The sequence below is a fragment of the Catharus ustulatus genome, chromosome 6 (assembly GCF_009819885.2).
Source record: "Catharus ustulatus isolate bCatUst1 chromosome 6, bCatUst1.pri.v2, whole genome shotgun sequence".
NCBI lineage: Eukaryota > Metazoa > Chordata > Aves > Passeriformes > Turdidae > Catharus > Catharus ustulatus.
In genome coordinates, this window is record NC_046226.1 from 52,682,706 (window position 1) to 52,702,926 (window position 20,221).

At 46.3% G+C, this 20,221-nt stretch overlaps 1 long non-coding RNA gene across 1 annotated transcript in view; it reads right to left on the reverse strand.

Annotated features, from left to right (window-relative positions):
• LOC116998021 overlaps positions 1 to 19,572 on the reverse strand; it is a 29,272-nt gene extending 9,700 nt beyond the window's left edge. The window contains exons 1-2 of the long non-coding RNA XR_004418283.1: positions 19,486 to 19,572; positions 19,316 to 19,369 (exon numbers count right to left, since the gene is read on the reverse strand). This is a non-coding gene — a long non-coding RNA (uncharacterized LOC116998021). The remainder of the gene's footprint in view (positions 1 to 19,315; positions 19,370 to 19,485) is intronic.
• Between the last annotated feature and the right edge of the window lie 649 nt (positions 19,573 to 20,221).

The window sequence follows — 20,221 nt, forward strand, 5'->3', positions numbered from 1 at the left end:
TACAGTGCTATGTATTTTTTCTCTCAGAGTGTAGCTGCTCATGTTCAACTGTGTATTTTATGTTTTTGTGAGCAGCTGTGAACATTTAAAGATTAAAAACCTCAGGTTTTTTAAACATCCCACTTATAGTCAAGAGAAGCCCTCCTGTGGTGCATGACCCATGGAGAGAAGCTGGGACACTGCAGTGGGTGAGGAGAGCCTTTGGATGCTGCTTCCCTGTGGAATGGGAGACCTTTCTGGGCTCTTTCTGGGAACCTGGAGTTGGACTGGCTCCTGGAGCTGGCTTGTGCATGCTGAGAGCATCTTGCATGGCTCTGAAGCGCTTCCCCACCTCAACAAAACACCCAAAAAAGCATCACCAGATATTTGCCAGAGGAAAAAGGCAGAAGAGTTTTTACTCCCAACATGAATGCCCCTGGTAAGCTCATGCTGAGGAGTGAAGTAGCCATTTTACCTGCAGTCTTATGCTTTTTGGTACTCCAAAGCTTTTTGGCGCATGGTTCTTCTGCATGAGAGAGTCTGCAACGGCAATGCCACTGCTCCTTCGACACGTGGATAAAGGCGGAAGAAAAATGTCAGCAAAATGAGCAGTCTTCATGCAGCCCAGCAGCTGGGAATGCCTGTCTGTCAGAGCCAGGCAGGGGATGCTCATTGTCCCCAGCCCTTCCTTTCAGATTTTGCCGGACAGTAACCTCACTTCTGGAGCGCTGCATTAGACAAGCATTGCAATTAGCAAGTGGCTCTATGGAAATAGCTGAAATGCTTCAACAAATGTAATTGCAATTAACAAGCAATTCTATGGAAACAGTTGAAATGCTTCAAGCTATAGCCCAAACAAATTTCTAACCCATGGCCCATCTCCAACACTCTTCCCACTGAAGTCAGCAGCAATCCCTCCTGCCCCATCTAGAGCTCTCAGAAATGCAGTGAGCATTTAAAATTTTGGAGACCTTGCCCATTCTTATAACAGGGCAAGAGTCATATTTCCAAAATGCTACTCATGCTGCACAGAAACTTCCTCCCCAGAAGTCCCCTTGTTTCCAGCAGACAATCCCTTCTTTCACTACTAGTTCTAGATGGAGCCAAGCATCATCCTATTTAAAAGTCATCTTCCAACAGCAGTAGCAATGAGCACATTTGGGAAGCTAATTCACCTTCTGCGGTCACGGAGCTGGGCTAGCAACTTGCCTTATCTCCTGGCAGTGGTGCTTGTAAGGCCAGCTCCAACTGGTAGCAGAGAAATACATAAAACATGGAGAAGGGTTTAATGAGAAGGTGGGTTTGTGGCTTCTTATTTTGACTTGTTTCCATGAAATTCTTAAAAGTCTCCGACCCTGGAATGAAGGAACCTTGGTTGTGCCTGATTTTCCAGCAGCTTCTCTAAAAGATGAGTCATTTGGAAAGCACGGGAAGTATCAGAGTAATTGCTTTGATGTCTTTTATAGAAATTTGGGATGGATTTGAAAGAAATGAGGGAAGTGCTGTTATTTCCTCTTGGAATGGCAGGCTGACATGACTGGTGCTGTTATACAACGGGGCGAGCAAACAGCAGCGCGCACGCGAGCCCAGGAGCTCGTCCCCCTAATGGAGCTTAGGTCTGGATGCTGATGGACTCAGCAAACAAACACTCATGTTTGTTATAGCAGGATGAACAGAATGTACCACAGGGAACGTGACTCACTTTTCCATAGGAGGGCTGTCTGTGTTCTCTGGGTTTGGTAAGGAATTGTGGCACCTCTTGCTCAGGGTTTGTTTCACAAAGCTTTAACGAGCCCGTCCCAGCGAGCTGTGGCCCTGCCACAGTTAAACCTGATTCATTTGCCTTGGTGAAAATAAGCGTGGCTTTTGACAGGACACCCTGCACTAGGCCCTACTAAATCAGCCAGCCAGACTCACTCACAGGTGGTTTGAGTCTGGAGTGCTTTTTGAAACAAAAATATGCAGCCAGCCTCAGCAGTGTGTCAGCTGCTTTCCCTTGGGTGACAGGCTGTCCTGCTGCATCCAAAGCACCCCTCCTCCTCCTCCTCCTCCTCCTCCTCTGCCTTTTAAACTGGGCCTTTAAAACCACAGCTTTCCGTAAGAAAAGGCTTTGCTGAAAGCAGAGCTCGGGGAAAGGGCAATGAAGAAATGATCACATTTTGATTTCAAAACTTGTAAAACCCCCAAAAAAGCTGCCTATTAATCCACAGGAAATTCTGATTAAAGTAGGTGTCCTTACAAGACCCTCCTGCAAGAAATTCAAATGAAGGGAAGGGGAGGGAAAGAGATTTTTAAGTAAACAAGTGAGAAGAGCCAGGGAAAACAAGAGCAATCAGCAGAGTCTCAGGTGGCTGACTTGGCAGAGCGGGGCGTGAAGGAAGGAAGAGGCTGTGGGACAAGGAGCTGCTGGCGTTTACAGTAGTCAAGAAGTCTCCAGAGTTTGTGACTTCAACCACAAGTTGCTTAAGAATACTGTAAGATCCTGCACATCCAGCCCCAGCCAGGCTGGTAAATCCCTCCCTGAGTCCAGGGGGGATGCAGGTGCTGGACAAAGCAGGAGGAGGAGGACTGGCAGAAGGGGGACTTGCACTGTCCCCTGAATTCACAGGAGTGAGAAAAGACAGCTCCTGGCTCAGGGCTCAGCCCCTGGATAGGAGGAGGCTGGTGAGTAACAAGTTTGGGATTGAGGGGCTGCCCTGTGGTATAGACAGACCACTTCAGCCAGAAGGAATTTTTTGTCCTCCCTGAAGTCAGTGAAGGCCTTCCAATGCCAGAAGAGAGTAGTGAGAGAAGAGAAATGTTGTGTTTGTCCCTTCCCAGCGATGGATGCAGGAGAGCAGAGGATCCACTGGCCAAGGGGTGAATGGGAGCTGGCACTTCAGAGACCAACTTTTTGCTGTGGCTTTCTACCAGGCATTGAAAGTTACTGTGAAAGGTACCCCTGATTCATGCTTGTGATGGAGATTAACCTTAGCTAAGACTCTGTGAGTTAGAAAACCATTTCAGATTAAGAAATGAAATATTCCCCAGGCTAAAGATTGCTCAGGTTATATATCTCATCCCTGTGGGAATCTGCAAGGATCTGCAAATACATTGTTTTAAAGCTACCAGCTGCAATAATGGAGAAACTAGCTGAATGACAGAAAAGCAAGCCCTAAAATAGTTCCCATTAACCCCAGGAGGGCTGGGGGTGTGTTGAGCTGTGGTTTTCTGTGCTCGGTAGCGATGTGTCATCATGAAGAGCCTGCATTTAACAGCAGAACAATGCTGTGCATGGTGTCACCTTCCCAGGGGCTCACAGCTTCTCCAAACTGCTCCATTTCCACCACTGAAGCAGCTCATTAAAAATATATATCCTCATACAGCTGGGAATTATAAAACTCCACAAGAGCCTGTGATGCCAAGGACCTTTATTTGGAGGCACACCTCCCTTCCTAGTGCTTTGGAAGCTGGTCTTTTCCAAAAATCTTTCTATAGATGTTAAAGCAAGGATGGATCTGGCCACAGTCCATTCAGCATGAGTGATTTGATCTTAAAGGGATATTCCCTCTCTTTAAAAATTCCATTTCTTCTAAAAAATTTGAGCCCATCTTTCTGATGGGTTAAAAAAACCCCACCACAAAAGAACCAGCCCTTGTGCCTATGTCAGTGTCTTAGCTGTATAAATTTAAACATTCCATTGTAAGCTAAGATTATCTTGCCTCTTGCCCACTGAGACATGTGGGTTTGGCTTTATAAGACTCCATAACTGGCCTGCTTGAACCCTGTCCAGCAAGTTTTCATCTAAATTGATTAGGACTTGGAACGTATTTTCTTGGACAAATTGTGTTCTAATGAATAGAACACTCCCTCACAGCTGTCCTGCCAGAAACCAAGATTTTTTCTGTCTAAAAATCATCCCAAAGCGACCCTTAGATAAAGTTCAGAATCCATTTTCATTTTTTTAATTAAGAAAAGGTTTGCTTAATTCCATTCCATACATTTCAGCGCTAGGCAGCTGACACACGATTCCCCCTAAACATTTTATTTTAAAGAATTTGGTTGTGATGTCAGGTCTGCCACAGACAGTACATTTCTAAACACACTGTTTACATTAAACACAAAGCATGAGGATGGTTTCAGCAGGAGGAGAAGCCTCTCTCATCCCTGAACCTGTAGATGGCACATGGAGCAAGCTCAAGGTCGGCTCTGTTCCCCACATGATAAATTTAAACATTAACGAAGACAAACACGGAATATCACTGTAAAGCCTCACCCAAGCACCAGAGATTTCCACAGTGCCCTTCTCCAGGGACAAGGCTCCCCAAGAGACCCCTCCTCACCCCCAGGAGGCACCTTCATGAGCTCACCTTCAAGTCCAAGAGGGAATGAAGACAGCACTTGTCTGGCCACTCCGGGGTAAAAGCTGCCCCAGTTAGGACGAATGCACCTTTTCTTCTTAGCATTTTGCTCCATAGCTGTTCTCCCAGATGTCCCAGCTTGAAATCTCAGTAAATGTTTGTGTTATGATTAGCCCATCTGGAATTTTTATTCTATGACCACTCTCATGGTAGACAAGGAGGATTTCATTCAATCCAGAATACCCAGGGGACATCCATGGTTACATCATATTCCTTATCTCCTAGCAAGAGCATTTCTAGGAACCAGGAGTACAAGATCAGATCCTTCCTGGCAAAAGATGGTTCTGACCCATGTGGAAATAATGTGTCTTCACCATGTTTTCAGGACTTAACTGACACGTGGCACTCAGAAATTAAATATGTATGCAGGAATTTAAAGGAACTGGTCTTTCAAGAAACACAAATTCCCAAGTCTTTAAACATTGCCTCAGTTTCCTGTCTTGTTAAAGATAAAACCAAAGTCACTTCTCCTCAATCTTGAATGGAATTTGATTACTTCAGCTGCCAGCCATGCTCAGAGAAGAAAAATAAATCACAAGAAATTGCTGAAATGAAATGAGAAATTAGCATCATGATACTGCTTGTGGAAAATGGGCCACAGAAAGACAGGGCACACTGAGCTTCAGAAATTTACCTGGAATGCCCTGGAGAAGATGGCAGCTGCTGCAGTTACTGGTTCAGTCACATCAGCATGATTAGTCAATATGCATCATTAGATAGCAAGATCTTACTTAAGCTTATGCTGCTTTGACAGAGAGATTCAGAAAAATACCATGCACCTCTTCTAGAGTCTGTGTCATCTTTGGCTTTGGGTGAGGAAAGCTGGGTACATCCATTCATTTGAGCCCCATTTAAAAAAAAAAATTTCTGTGTGCTCTTAAACCATTAGAACCTAAACATAATGACAGGGAATGAACACGAACAAGATTTGCTAGCACTTTATCACACTGTGTTCTGCAGCCTGCTATTGTCTGGAGATGTGGTTATAATGGGCAGATTATACAGCATTAAACCCTCCTGAAAGCATGGACAGAAAATATGATATAATCTTGCTCGGAGCAATTATCTTTAAACACAAGAAGAGCTTCAGCACCCAGTGGAGAGAGGCAGGCAAAGTTATGGGCCCAAGGCAAAGCAATGACCAGCTGCCAAGAAACATCCTCGTTAGCCTTTGTTAGAGTTTGCCTCTTTAAAGTCATTGTGCAGCATAATTAAGTTGGTAACATGCAGATGAGAAAGTGGAAAAAAATGTGAAGACATAGGGAGATGAAATGCTAAAGCACTGAAAGATGTCACCTCCTCTGCGAAATGCTTATGTTGTGAAATAAAAAGAGAAGAAGGAGCAAGTCATCTCAGGATACGTCTGGAGTGAGAGATAAGAAGATTTCAATCTTCTGGTAGTCTCCCACAAAACCTCTTTCTACATCACGAGGGCTGAGGAGGAGCACGAAGCAAGAGGGCAAGAGGGCAGTTATGGAGAGCAGACAGATGAACTGCAGCCCAAGAAATGGGATTTCAAGACATGGTGGCTCTTTCAAGATCCTGAGAATTTGATCCACATGTTCCCTGAAATGGCAGCAACAAGAGCTCAAGGCTTGATCAAGCCTAAGTCATCAGAGAATGGTTAACTTGGAGATCATGGATGTACAACGGGATAAGAAAGCAGGAGAGGGAGCAGAACTTGAGTCAACCCTTGTGGTCACCCTCTGGTGGCTCCTGTGTGCTACCAAGCTGATCACAGGCTTCAAGTCTTTCTTGGTTGTGCTCCAGCTTGTTAAACACGCTCAGCTCCTCTCACTGTTTGTCTGTTTTGCAGTGTGGGATGTGCGAGTAGTTCCGTGACATTATTTAAAGCTTTTAAGCAGAGACAGACAAAAACATTTAGACAGAGACAGCAAACTATTTCTAGAGTTGAAGAGGAGATTTCAGGCCAGATCCCAGTTATCATGTCCAGGTTAAGTTCCCCTTGCACCATTTCCAGATTTGGGCTGTCTTGGGGAGCAGCTGGGAATTTCCTGCTCCTGAGGTGACCCATGGGTAGCATAAGGACAGCCAAAGCCGGACTTGTGCTGCCTGCTCCACAGATATCTGGTGACAGGAGGGGACAACAGCCATCCACTGCTGCTGTCCCCTTCAGCAGGCTGAAGTTCCAAAGCTCACATGAGCATTTCCTGCCTTTGGACCCACAGGTATGGAAGAGGAGAGAGCAGGGAGCTGCTCCCAGGATTTGTGCAGCAAGCAGAGCTTTGCCCTGGCTTGTGCTCCCAGCGTGACTCAAAGGCTGGCATGGAGTGGCCCCCCTTTCACAGACAGGCAGGAGACTGGCAGCAAGAGCAGGCATTGCATTCCCTTTAACTCCTTCAGACCCAGCAATTAATCAGCACCCAGGAGCCATGTGGATTGCCCAGGGACTCAGTCTCCACAAAAAAATCCCAAAAAACAGGTGTTGAACACCAGATACCCCAGACCCAAGCTCGTGGCAGGTGGTGTTTTTGCAGGATCCATCCTTGCTGATGGACTGCACATTTGTACCTCTGTGGCTGGATGGAGGGACAGAAGGGTTACAGGAAAGGCTCAGTGCAGCATGGCACAGAATGAGCCAACATGTCAGTGCTAAGCAAGCAGAACAGAGAACCAAAGAGAGATGGGAATGGGGTAGAAAGCTCAGAATTATGGAAAAATTAATGAACCAGCAGTACTGGAAATGGGAGCAAGCTGTCAGACCTTCATCTCTTACAAGGAACAACGAAAATATCGTAATTTCTGGTGATTTTGATGGAAATAGAGTTATGCAACACTGATATTGTTCACAGTGATTTAATTAAGACTCTGTCAGCACAGTCAATCAAGCCTAATTAACCTGGAATTTAGCTTTTTATAGGAGTCGGTTATAAAAATGTGCCCTGCTCTAAAACCCAGCATTCTAGAAATGGTCCCAGTCCTAGAAGGGTCGCCTTTTGGGCACAAAAGCACCATCCCACTAAGGTGCTGAGGTATCTCTGTCTGAAAAGCTGACAAGTTCATGCTGCATTCCTTGCCTACACAGTCCTGTCCTTGCAGTTTGTGGGAATCTGGGGTGTCTGAGGAATTCAGAGTCTTGTGTCCTGGCAGCATCCCATCACCAAAATTATTCCACAGAGAATTAATCCCCAATCCTGACACTTCTTGTCATGTGAGATTCAAATCTCTGCCTTTCCGTGCTCATTACAGCTCAGAAAATGCAAACACGAGACAATGGACTTGCACCACTTGTGAACATTTTGGTTTCTGGGCTGGATGGTGACAGAAGCAGTTCACTATGTGGAGGAACAGGCTCCTCTGGATGTCAGCAAGAGCCTATGGGTAGAGCATGCCACAAACCTCAGCTGCTGTCATGTACAGCCCTATTCACTGGGGCCACAGCACCTCCAGCACTACCTCCTGCAGCTGTGGGACATGCCTTTCTCCTTGCCTCGTGGCAGCAAGCACACAGCAGCCTGGAGCCACCAGTGAAACCAGTTAGGTCTCCAGTGGGCTCTCTCACAGGGTATTATAGATAAGATTCAAATAGAGGCTGAAAAATTAATATAAATGAGAGCAACACTCCCAGAAAATCCCATGTTCTGCAACTGTTATTGCTTCATCAGTGACAGGAAAGAGCAGTGTTCTAAAATAGAAGTTCACTTAATTGAATTTCCCTTAAGGCACAGAAAATAAGCTTCCATGAAGTGGTATCAATTGTTCAACAATAACATGTTCTCCCAGCTGAAAACTGGGTTAGGAATTTGTATTGTATTTTCACAAAACATAATTCCTAGCCCAGCTTCTTCCTCCTCCTTGAGATAACCAGGCAGATTCCACCTCAGTGCTCACTGAGTTAGACTGTGTGGGTCAGCCAGTGCATAACCAATGCTCAGCTTCTCCACACTCCTCCTTAACAGGGCCTGCTGGATCCACCATGGGGCTTTGGATGTACAAAGCCATTAAAGGAGCTCTTTGCTTAAACACCTTTGTATTTAAGAGTTTTTTGGTAAGCACCTCTGCATCTTTATCCTCTGTGCTGGGGCATGAGGTTCGTGACTGTGTCAAGCCCAGCTGCACGCAGGACTCACATCCTTGTCCCTCCTGGGTTAGAGGCCAGGCAGAACTGTACACCTCAGGGTGCTGAACAATACAAAGGAACACTCAAAAGCTACAGAGCAATGAGGACTTATATCTTTTTTTGGTAATACAGAAAGTGTTAACAGCCAACGCTCACGTATTTACGTCTGAAATATTGTCTTTCTGCAAGTTTGTCATAAATGTGGCTCAGAACTCAGGGATGGCCATGCTTTCCAAGTCTGTGCAAGGGGAAGAATATTTCCTGGGGAATAAGGTCAAAATATTAGCATTCAACTGAATCAGTATGGGCCAAATTAATGAAGTTACTTCTCCATCACAGACTTCCATAGGTGAAACCTGAGAAAGCGGTTGTATCAACAGCACATCAATCCATGGCACTGGTCAGCAGAACAGAAAACCCAGCCTCCTGAAAGCTCCAAAGCTTCATTCAGCTTTGTCACAGAAAGGTTAACTGCTGTTTAAACAATGCTTCTGAACAGATAATGTTAATTGAATGTTTGCATTCAAATCTTATTACACAGTGCAATAAGTTTGCTTTCTGCACAAACACTGTGCATCCGGTGCGGAGCAGAAGGCTGGGGGGGCAGACCTGGTGAGTAATAGCTCAATCCATGGATCCTTTCAAAAGGAGAAAAAAAAGGGGAGAGTGTTTGCCATCTCCAGACTGTGTGTGTGTCCACTCTAAGTTTCTTCTTATTCTCCAGGGGTTTGCAAAATTATGTGTTTAAATATTCATTATCCTTACACTCTAACACTGCTTAAAACTCCTTTTTCAAGCCCAGGAATGACATAGCCAGTGGATGAAAATTATATTCCATAAAAACAGAACCTTGTAGCAGCTCTGGGTAAGTCAAACACCCTGGTGTGAAGGAAAGCAGCTAAATCATCCATCCAGCTGGGAAATGTTGACAGTCCCTCAACCAGAGCAGCTCTGCAGTACAGAGAGGTGTGCAATTTGGCTTTGTGAAGCAGATATCATGGAACTATTTATTCTGTCCTGGAGCTGAGCAGGAAGTTTACTAAGCTCGCTGTTGCTGGACACATCACCTGGCTGCTGTGTTTCCTATCGGAATGCAGAGCTGGATGGGCCCTTCCTGCACTGACGTCATGCTCTGCCATGAGGAGGATTTCTCTGCGAGCCCAAGACCTATTCCTCTGACCCCAGGAGCACATTGGATGTGGTGCATCCAATTCCTGACAGGAATGCTTCATTTTGCTCTTGAGCAACCATTTCTGAGCAAGCCAGGAGCAGAATCCAGCTTTTCTTGGCTGAAGGGATTGGGATGTCCCAAAATGGGGCTTTTAAAACAGATGAGTGAAAAAGCAGAGAGCCCAAAGGACCATCGCTCTCCAAAGAAAATCATACAAATCAACAAGGAAAAATTCCTCTCTGCAGTTAGAACTTTCTACGATGGTCAAACAGCTGTGTGCTGTTGGGCTTAGCCCTGCTCCAGCAGAGCCCTGGATATCCACTGCACTGTCTGAGCAGTCCCCAGGGGACACAGCGAGGTCCCTGGGGCTGCCTTTGGCAGAGGTTGAACAAATCCACTCTGAGCGTGGCTCAGATTTCCTGTGGGACTCTGCCTTGGTCGGACAGCTGCTCCTGGCACATCCCTTCCTGCCACCCCACCACCCTGTCCTGGCACATCCTCTCCTGCCACCCCACCATCCTCCCTCCCCTGCCAAAGGGGTGGCTTGCAGCCACCAGCCCCAGATTGCTGGGGACACCTTTGTGCTGCCACTTGCTTCTCTGGCAGGCTGGGAAGCTGCCGGAAAACTGCTCTCCATGCAAGGCAGCTCTCACCTTCCCCCTGGCCCAGGATGCTCCTGGGGTGCTGGGCAGTGCTTGGGAGCACAGCATTATTCCCACCTGGAGGCCCAGGGAAGATAATGGGGGTGATGAGAAAGCTTTTCAGGCTTCATGTGGTGAGCCATCAAGTTCCACTGCAAATGCATCCCAGAGAACAAGGGAGCCCTTGTTCTGTAGTTTCTCTTTTCTGTGCAGCGAGCTGAGCATGACCATCCCCAATCAACACTGGCTGTGGGGCAGAATTGATTTTTCCCCACTTTATTTGCCCTCCAGAAATAACTATCAGGTCAGTATCAATCCCAAATAATTTCCCTTTACTCTGATGAAAGTTTTCTCTTCAGAGAAAATAGTGTTTTTTCAGGCTGCTCCTAACATCTCCCAACACGCGTGTAAAATTTTGCTGAATTTAGCCAGTGGACATCTTTTCAAAGTGATAATTAAAAAGATGACTTGTTTTCAGCTAAAACAGTACAAAATACATTAGGTACTTTGTCCAAAGAATCCCTCCCAGATTTGCAGCAGGCCAACTGGATTCATAAACTGTTCACAGGCAAGTAATCAAAGAGATTTAAAATAGGAAACATTTTCTCCTCTGTTTGTGCTGATTTTTTCAAAATCAGATGGCAGATACAACATCAGCAATGTTGTATTTATATGTCTTTCTATCACATATATACAATATGAAATTTATACAAATATATAAAGGCCCTTCCCTGGCACTTTCTAGAAGGTCATTTAAGAGGTAGGCATTTTTGACATATGAATAGGGACACACTCATCCAAAGCACACCAATATTTCTGGCTTGTTCTGAACAGAGGAACTTTAACAGCTATAAATATTTCCAGGAGGCTGGATATCTCTTGAGGTGGAGCATTACATCCTTTCACTTCCAGCTTAGCACGGTGCAAGCAGGCAAACCCCAGTGAGCCAAGTGCCAGCCCTCACCACCCCTTTGTGGCCTGATGCTGCTGTAATTATTCCCTCTCTTTCTGCACCCTGCCTGCTTGGCTTTGCATTTCCCTGACCCCCAGGGTGACCTCCATGGGCTGGCACAGAGCACAGGTCCAGGGGGTGCCCCTGAGCTCAGTGCAGAGCCACAGCTTCAGCTGCTGTCCCAGGCACCACATAAAACCCACAGCACAAAACCCACAGCAATATTCCAACTTCACCCTGCCTGAACTGCTGACCACTCCAAGGACCCCTTGAGCCTCTCCAGTGCTGACAGTGGTCAGGAATTCCCTCCTCTGAAGAAAACAGTGTGAAATGCAGGTCATCAGCTACACAGATGTGGGTATTGCTTCACCAAGCCTGACAACATTATGAATTTTTACAAACTGTAAAAACAACCAGATTCCAAGCTTTGAAGTGGGGGGAAAAGCTAACTCTATGCTATAATTGCATTTTATTTGGACTTCCTTTTCCATACATGAGAGCTGGGGTTGATAGCACTTATTACAAAGCACAGAGGAACTTAAAGCATGCTCTTATTTAAACCAGCCTCCATCACTCTTGCTCAAAATAAATACACAGAGGGATAAAGTTTTAGTGTAACTACACAATGCTTTCTAAATTGCTGTCCTAAATTGCTCCCTTTCCAGAGGATTAGCATGCACTTGTATGGGTGTTCAACCTGTACTGGTAGGAGGGAGAGCAGGAGTGCACAGGACACTGCTGCTGATGTGGAGCAGGCAGAACTGCTCCCTGTTCCATGAACACTTCTCAGCAGGTTCCTCATGCAGCTGCAACCAAGAGGAGACCCCCTGAGCAGCCTTCTGGGCAGGCCAGGTGCTGAGGAACAGGCTTGTGACTCCTGACTGTGGGATGTCCTCATTTTGCTCTGGAGTTTCTTGCCATGAGTCACAAGTCCTGCACATTCCACTCACTTGCATGGTGAAAAGGCTTTCAGAGCAAAAAAATTCAGATACTTTCTGCAAGTTCATTGAAGTTCAGTAAGCTGTTTTATCTCAGTGGTAGGAACAAGTCCACTTCAGCTGAAAAACTTCCTGGCAGGGTGCAGTCTCTTCCAGAGGAGTCAGTACTTGTCAACCATGCAGGAAGCTTGAGAGCAAACCTTACACCTTCCCCAGCACTCACTGTGCCTTTGCTCATGCCTGCAGCTACATGCCCCACAATAATATCCTACCTCAAGAAGTTTTGGTCCTGTTTTTTTTTTTCCCTTCTCAAGTTTGAACTTTGGTTTTGTTTTGAAACCTTCCCCTTTTCTCCTGACTAATGCAGTTCATAAAGGAACACCTCCCCCAGGCCAAAGGCACCGAAGATGCTTGTGATGGTCTGCCAGGATTTTAACAAGGGTGTCCTCAGCACCTCAGAGCTGCACATCCATGGAATGTGGCCCACATTAATAATGCTTTAACTGCTCTCAACACGCTCAGAGACAGCCTTGATGCCAACCCACAGGTTCCCAGGGGCAGAATGACAGCATCCACACAGGCTATTAACCTGAAAGACAAACGTTTGCATTTTTTGCTAATCCCCTCAAGTACTTAGTATTTCGGAATCTCTTTCCTCACATTCACCCTCACAAGACCATGGAATTACTTATTTTAGACTGAAGGAGGCCAGTCATGTGCTGGCATTAATTGTGAGAACTGTCACTTGTTTATGAGTGCAGCACAGTTGGTGCAAAGACCAAGTACCAGATTTACAGCTGAAGGGCTTTGCCCAGGAAATTGCTCAGAAGCTCCCCAAGGAAGGGCCTTTGGGGGATGGAGGTGTGGATCATTGACAGCATGCCTGGGGAGCATTCCTCTGCACATCCAGGAGCCAGCCTGGGAGGGATGGACCCTGTCCCTGCCCTGGGGCAAGCCAAGGAGCAGAGCAGCCCTTCCCCAGTGCTCCAAAGGCACCAGCTATAACACATACAGCTGATATACCAGCTATAGATCAGTCTGTACTGACATTCCAGCTGCAGGAGTGCAGGTGACCTCTGCAGAAAGGGGGCCAAGACTCAGTCTTTCCTACAGCAGATGCCACTGTGGCATCAGAAGAGATTAAGAACCTCCTGATTTGCCCACACACTTCTGAATTACTTCATCAGAGGGAATATTACAGGCAGCAGGGATCTGAGAGAGTCACGTAGCCAGGGCAGTTTTATGCTGCTCTTATTGGAAGATGTTGCAACAAGACACTCTGTGCATTGTTTACATTTCCAAAATGACGAAACCAGAGGATGGAACAAATGAAACTAAAACCCTTTGTGTAGTTTCTACACCTTGGCAAACCGAGGTCAAAACAAAACCCCTAAATGTCTCCACATCCTTTTCTCCCCTTGCACAAGGGGGTAAAGAAGGATTTTTAAGTGCTGTTAAAGGATGAACTTTTAGCATCACTTCCTCATCCCCAGTTTGTTAAGAGAGCACAGTGGTGACCCCCTTGTGCCTGGAGAAGACAGCTGTCACAGGAAGGTGAAGAAAATACCAGCAGTGCTGAGAGAAAGAACAGCAAGAAGGCAAGTTTAGTGTTACAGGCTGTGTTGCCAAGTGGAGGCAGATCTTTTCCTGTTGACATGACACAGGCTCTGCTCTTGGGCTAGGTGTGCTGTGCAGGAAGGAGCTGGGATCCCCCCCAGCTGCTCCACTGCTCTTGGTCTGGTTAATCTCGACCAGAGAGACACTTGCCAACCCTCTCCCTCTTCCAGCCATCATAAGTATCGAGGTTAAAGATCAAAATCCAAAACCAAAACATGTTGAAAGACTTGTCTTCTCTGCAAGTGAGAAGAAAGTATGTGTAGCTCTCCAGACTGCATGCTTTCCAGTGTGGGCATGCTGCATTATCAGAGTTTACACGGCAGCTTTCACCAGGGCATCACAGCACACACTGCAGACCAGCCACTCTCTGACCCTGGCAGGAATAGATGAACCTTTTCTGTATCTCACCAAGCAGAAGAGTGAAGAACTGGAGAAATTCAGGGATTTGTGCAGGATCACATACAAGCAACAGCACTGTGAAGGGAACATCTGACCAAAATAATGTGGATGCATAGGAAAAAGTCCAAACTCCACAGTTTGTCTGATTCTCATGGGAGGCCCTAACATTTCACCAGGTCAAGCAAGTCACGGTCTGCTCAAGGATATACATTCCTTTTTTATCATGTAACCACTGTGTGACCCTGACAAGAAGTTCAGAGGGTTCTTTTCTCTAATGTAGGCTCTTACTGCCTTTCTTAGGGAGAGGGAAAAAAAAAAAAAAGAGTCCCAGGAAAAGGCAAGACCCAGGTGAGCATGCAACAACAAAGCAATTCCTCCAGCCTCACCTCATTCCACTTGCAAACAGCATCATTTTCTATCCAGGTGTATATGTTTTTAAATACACTGTAGAGGTATATACTTCATACATACTTTTCTGCTCTGGAATAACAATAATCTATGTTCAGGGCACAGCCCAAGCAAAAATCTTACATTAGAAGATAATTATCTTGCTACAGCCATGCACCAAGAAGCTCCAGAGTGGACTGGGAGTATCCCATGTAGGAAAAGGGAGCCAGAGCTTGGAATTGAGGATGCCATGGGGCAGACACCCAGTCCCAGCAGGACCTTTAATCCCCCTGCTCCCCTGTGAAGAGCAGCACCACACTTCCCTTTCAGGCCAGGGAGGAGGAGTGAGGGAGATGCAAGGGCTGGGCTTGCTCTTGGTTCTAGGAGCATTGCAAGATGAAAACCACGTCTGTTGAGCAGTACCAAAGAAAAATAAACTAGATATCCCACAAAGTCATCCAACATGTCTGTTCACACCCCTAGCAAGTGACAGCTTCTACCTTTTGCAGCCAGTGGCATCAGCAGATGTTATGAATTCAGCGATCCAACATTTCACTGAAGCGTAAACAAATTCTATGAACAAATGGTCCTGAAATCTGATCTCAGAGATATTTTCTTTTAACTCAGGACTTGATAGGGTGTGCTTACAGATGTAGCAGGGAACTTCCATCAAACTTTGGAGGAGCTTATGGGAAGTGCAGTCCTCTCATTTGCAGCAGACATCCTTCTTGGGAGATTCATTTTAGCCATTTAAAACCCCCTTAATTTTAAAGCTAGCAGGCATTCTGACACTGCATGCAGAAGGCTGGATTCTCACTCATTTCCCAGGAGGCTTGAAGACTGCAGCCAAGCACATGAGGATGCCAGAAAGATGCCTCCCACAGACTTGCAGGAACCCTCCTAGCTTTTTAAAACCTGACAAGACCTTTGGTCCAAAGCTTTGCAGTGTGGAGTTCCCAGAAATGGCAACATGCAAAGACAAAAACACCAAGCCCTGGAGAGCTAACCTTATTAATAATCTGCTTCTCCCTACTTAAAGTTGGTTGGGATAGAAACACTGACTCTCAAACCCAGGAAATTATGAGTGTGAAGCTGTCATGCCCAAATAAGCATGGCAGAGCTCCCAGTGACTTCACACAGTCAGCTCTCAAGTTACACAAGTTGGAGCTGGATTTAGAAGTGGCATCAACCAAACCTCCAAATCCAGATCCTGAGGTACCTTCAGAGCCCAGACACAAACCTTGTTCCTTCTGCACTGGCATGGACACACAAACATAAAGGATGGAAAGCTGCTCTCAGCCCACTTGGGTGACAAAGTGTGCACTCACTGCAAAGGTCAGAGGCTGAGAGCCTGTTCTGCGCTTTTATTGTACTTGAGGAGACATGGGTGGATGGAGAACTGACTGCTGCCAATAGAAACATTGTTTCTTATTCACTGGGACATGCAGCAGCAAAACCAAAATTACTTAAAACAAATAGTACTGGAATTACTGGGGTCAAGGGCAGTGGAGCCAAGAACACCCAAGAAGGGTGGGACACAGGTACCTTACATCATCCTGACATTTAAAAGGACTTCTTAGGGTTTAACTCTCCTGGTCTCCTGAAGAGAGATGCTGGTATGAGAAAAACCTCTCCTTTCCTGCTCTAGAGCTCTCTGAAAGGGACAGCCAGGCTCTGGTGACAGATTTCCCTGCAGAGGAGGGCTCAGCTGCCCAAGCTGCCAGGAGAGCCACGCAGCAGCTGCAGGTGCAGCCAAGGAGAGGGTTTCTGCACCCATCAAAGCCTGCATTGGTGGCACTTTGTGGCTTTGTGGAGGCTGGGACTGTGAGAGCCACAGCTGCTGACCCCAAACCACGGTGGGACCCCGAATTTGGCCAAGCGTGGCTTTTCCTGTTCCAGTGCCAGCACAGCCAGAGCCATGGCACTGCAGTGTGAGCAGAAAGGCACTGACAAGTTCCAAATTACCATCCCAAGCAGCACAGAAAGGAGCCCATCAGGGTGCCCACACCACCCTCTGTTTTGGGCTCTGACCCTCAGTGGGTCCAGCCTGGCCAGCACAGCTGCCCCTCTGCTCCCATCTGCTGCAGAGCAAAGCAAAGCAAAGCAAAGCAAAGCAAAACTTACACAAACCAGCTCAGAATCCCAGATTAGAAAGTGTCACCAGTTAATGTCACCTGGTGGCATTGTTTAGCTAGGGATATATATATATATATTTTTTGAACTGCATGTTTATAGCACTCGTTTTGATAGAATAATCACAGCACTTAGTGCTGGCTTTCATCTCCCTCATGTGACTCACCCCTTCTATTTTCCAGGGCTCAGCTGTGATTGCTGGAGTGGTTCAGCTATCTGCCCTGGTGCTCCAGCCTGGCCTGTGCCACCAGGCTCAGATCAGAGCAGAAGTGCTGGGACTCAGATCAGGAGGGTTTAATCACCCTGGCTCTTATCTCTGCAGCTGGCTCTGCTGCCTGTCTGATGACTGCAAAGGGACAGGGCCAGTCTGGGGCTTAAAAGGTAGATTTGGCTTCAGCCTCATCTCTAAATACTTGTGGTCAGAGATATCTTTATTTTACAGCTACATATTGCTCTAAATATATATATATATATATATATATGAAAAGAGATACTTTTGATTATATACCCACTTAAATACATACAAGTTTTGAAAGCTTCCTCTCTCAAACAATGAGGGGAAAACACCTTGTTTCAGACATACCAAAAATTCCCACAAGAGTTTGTAAGAAATATCCCAACCCCAAAGTATCCAGAGAGTCCTTGAGGAGGCATTCCCAGGTGCCAGGGGCTGGCAGGGCAGGGCCCTGGTAGGGGGGGGTGACAAAGTGGCCGTGCCCCCTGGCCCCAATCACGAGGTGGGTGGCACAGCAGCTGCATTGAGCAACATAAAGGTGGTGGGGAAATAATTTCAGTTTCCTGTAGGGTTTCATAATTTTACATGTTTTTACATAAGCCAGTATAAGACCTCTTGGCTTTTTCCAACAGCATTAGAAGCATAGACAAACATGCAGATTTCCATCAACACTCCTTGAGCTCACTTTCTTGCCAGTTTTCAGGAAAAACTGCCCATACATGACTTGCCAATTTTTATGGAATTTTGGCTCAAATAATTTTTAACTACTTAATACAGATCACATTTATTACGACCATCAGTGGAAAATATTATCTTCCCAGATTTCCTTGTATTGTAACCAGTGGGAATAGAATTAATTCACTCTGCAGTTATACAAATATGTAAATCCATTACAAACACAGCACTGAATGCCTTTTCTTGAATCGCTGTGCTGTTTGCAGCTTTGTTTCTGGCAGCACCAATATCCTTCTGCTGATGATTGGATTGCCCTTCAGCCTCAGAATAATTCCTGGAGTAAACCTATTGATTAATGCTCTTGTGACATACTAACTCATATGGCATTAGGGAACTATTTTCATTGCTGGAGTCCATTTGTCCCTCGTACGTGCACACATTTTGAGTTCACATTTGATGCATCTCTCAAGCTGTCCTGGAGTTTGATGATATCCATCACCCCCCTGCAGCTCCAGCTCTCCTGCTAAATTCCATTAAGCACTAGGGGTCACTCAGCTGTATCAGAAACATAAAACAATTTACTGAAGTATACATTTAATGAGGCTGCAGGGAGGGAAAGGATGACACGTACAAGTTACAGCTTTAAGAATCAGACCTAAACCTGTAGTGGATAAGGTCTAAACGATGATGAGTCTCTGAAAATCCTCAGCATAACCCCATGCCAGAATTCTATCAGCAGACTGTATGACCTACACTCTATCTTGTGTTAGGACTTACCTGTAGCTGTAATTTACCATGCACTTTCTCTTTAGATAGAAACAAACCCCAAAGAAATACAACAAACACCTCAAACACCAAAAAGCTGTTTGGGAATTCAAATCCTGTTGCTGCTGCTGCTGCTGAGCTTTCTCACAGCTGTGCACAAGGAGATGGGAGTTCAGTTTCTTGCAGGGAAGCTGGAGGCTGGTTCCCACCCCAAAAACCTGTGTGATTTTTGCTTGGCACCAACCACTGTTAGGAACAAATGCACAAAAGCAGACACCCTGATGCCAGTGCCAGCAGGAAACAAAGCCCCAGGTGGCCCCAGTGCTCACAGAAACCAAACCTTCCTGCTCCCTGAACTGGGATATTCCTCCAGTAAAACCCATCCCAGACCTTTGTGGGCACCTCTGTCCCTGCTGCCGGTGTCTGGGGAGCCAGAGAGGACCAAGGTGACAGAGAAACCCCCAGCCTCAGTAGGTGCAGCCAGGCTGGAGGTGCTGATCAGTGGAACAAGATGCTCACAGAGCTGAAAATGGGAATTGTGTCAGAGCTCCCATTGCCTTACCAGCTGTATCATTAAGGCAGCCTTGTTGCAGGTGCTCATCTGCACTATCCCCCACCCTCTGTTTTAATTAAGGTGCTATCCCTAACTCGCTCCAAGTAGAGGCCAGGCTGGAAAAAGTAGAGGATACAATCTCTGGATTCCTCCTAACAATGAGAATGACCGCTTGCTCAGACCCAGTACTGCTCACACCACCTCCCTTTTAACCCTTCCTCTGCCCCCCACCCTGCACAGCCGCCTGACTGGGGCTGCAGCCCTGCAGTGACTGGAGAGGAAGACAAGCTCCAACTGCTGTGACAAAGCTGCAGCTGAGGATTAGGAAAAAACCAGCCAGAGACTGTAAAAACACAAATGTTTCAAGGCACGAGTAGGGTTTTGCATACCTCTCGCTGGGCTGTTGGGTCACTTAACTCTTGTGCAATTCCTGCTGACTGCAGCTGTTGGGAAAGGTGAGAGAACCAAACAATAAAAGCAACCTTAAGGAAATCTAATTTAGGGAAAGAGAATTGCACAGCACTGCAGTTCTCTCCAAGTGACTCATAACAGGCAGTACCATTCAGAGCCAGTGGTGTCCTTCCACTCCAGTGCAACAGCTCTGTTTGTCCCTCCTTTTGGAAAAGAGATACCTGCTCGAGTGAGGACAGCCAGTACCAGTGTGCAAACAAACACCTCCATGCCTCTGCAGGCAAAACTGCTTTGCCTTTGTCACAACAAGCTCTGTAATGAGCACTGAATTTTACCAAACTCCTCTCCTCAAGGTAGACTGACGCCCCTCATTCTTTAAAGGCAAAAACATTTTGAAAATGTCTTGCTGTCTCCAAGACTGGGAAGAACCAGAAAGCTGAAACAAAGGGGGAAGGGGGAGCAACCCAAGCTCTTTGTTCCAGTTGGCATGAAAGAATCATTCTTACAATAGCTCATTTTCTCCTTCCCCCCAACAGCTGACAACTCATGGCAACTAAGGACAGGGCTGCTATTGTCGTTAAGCAAATACTTGTCCAATCTACGTAGGAAAAAGAAGAGCTCCAGAGATGACGACATGTTCAAAATGCTCAGAATGCTCGCAAGGGCATCCCAGGAGGCAAATAAAGAGGCAGAGCAGTGGAGGAAAGGGTTCCTGAAGTGAAAACAGGGGACAGAGCAGTGGCCTTGCAGATGCAGCTGCTGCAGAGGTTGAAGAGGCAGACTGCTTGACCCAGACAGGGACTCAGGCTCCGAGAGTCACCACAGATGCCATCTGTGTCACCCTCTGCAGGCTCCTGATTCTGCCACCCCACTTTTCTGGGGCA